Source organism: Apium graveolens, chromosome 4 (genome assembly GCF_009905375.1).
Source record: "Apium graveolens cultivar Ventura chromosome 4, ASM990537v1, whole genome shotgun sequence".
Taxonomy (NCBI): Eukaryota; Viridiplantae; Streptophyta; class Magnoliopsida; order Apiales; family Apiaceae; genus Apium; species Apium graveolens.
In genome coordinates this window covers 3185081-3186552 of record NC_133650.1, presented here as the reverse complement: position 1 = coordinate 3186552, position 1472 = coordinate 3185081, and positions in this window count along the sequence as shown.

Genomic DNA, 1472 nt, shown 5'->3' with positions numbered 1-1472 from the left:
AGACAAATTCTAAGGATTGCTTCAAATGCATTGTCAAAGCATAATTGTTAAACTGCACCAGTTAAAATAAATTAAGAGCGCTTCCACATATAATAATATATTTAGATAAAGTTAAAAAACAACAGGTGAAACTGTTACTTGTCGGAAAGAATCCCAATAGTTGGATTATACTGGCAAAGATACAATTTTAAACTTTTAGAACTATTATTGTGGAACATCATTAGTCTAAACATTTTCCTTACAAATAATAGTTATTTTTCAAGTGTAAGGAAGCAACAAATCTTTTCCAACCATATGACAAAGGAAATATATAAAAGCACTAACTACAAGACTAATTTTTTGAGCTTTACCTCTATGTTCTTCAAATGCTCCTGGTATTGAGGTATCATCTCTTTCATATGCTGCACCTCCTGGTTCCTCTCATAATACTTTTGGCATTCATGCTGGATTGTTACAGCATGCTTGAGAATAGTATTCTCCCGTACAAGGACTTCAGTTTGCTCCTTAAACATTATATTTTCCTGTAACTTGCAGAGAAGTTACATTAGGCAACACTCAATTCCAGAAATAAAGAATCAAACAAACACTTTTATGTAACACTTTTTTAAAAAATAGGATCGTAACTAATATCGGTGCTACCATAGGGGTCTATGGTAACACTTTTTCAATTTTTGGTAACATCGGAAAAAGTGTAATCATAGGACATCCATGTCTACACTTATATTGTTTTGGTAACATTAAATTTGATGTAACTATAGATCTATGGTAATACAATTATGGTATTTGTTACATCATATTTGGTGTAACCATAAGGCTATGGTAACACCATGGCTACAGCTTGTTAACTATAGTTACACTTTTATGTGGACCTTTTTAAGCTTTTACCTACACTTTTTTTTATCGTAGGTAACCCGCAGCCGCTACCCTTCGGGTGCGCACTGGGTAAACCCTACGGGTTCACGCAATAGCCTGCAAACCACGTGAACCAAGGTAAACCGCATTTAAGCGACAGGCTCTGACTCAGGAGGCATAATCATAAATTCTCCTCCCGTGGGATTTGAACCTTTGACCAAAAGGATAGTTTTCCTCTCTTTAACCAGCTGAGCCAACCCTTGCGGGCACTTTTACCTACACTTTTAATCTTTTACAAACATATTTTGTAATTAACATTTAACAAAAAAATAATTATAAATTTTATTTATTAAAAAATTATCAACTTATATTATTTTTTATATTCATTCTGGGATATTAAAACTGGACCACAAGTTAATTTTTATTCTAGTGTATATAATTTTTTAACGTGGAATCTTTTACTATTTTGACTATATGTTTTTAAAAGTCAAATTTATACAACTCATATGAAACTCATAAAATAATTATTAATTCATTGAGGTTTCACAATTAGTATATGTTGACGGAGGAATTTAGTAGTAACGAAATTCGAGGTTCGTAGCCGGAAACAAGATCTGTGA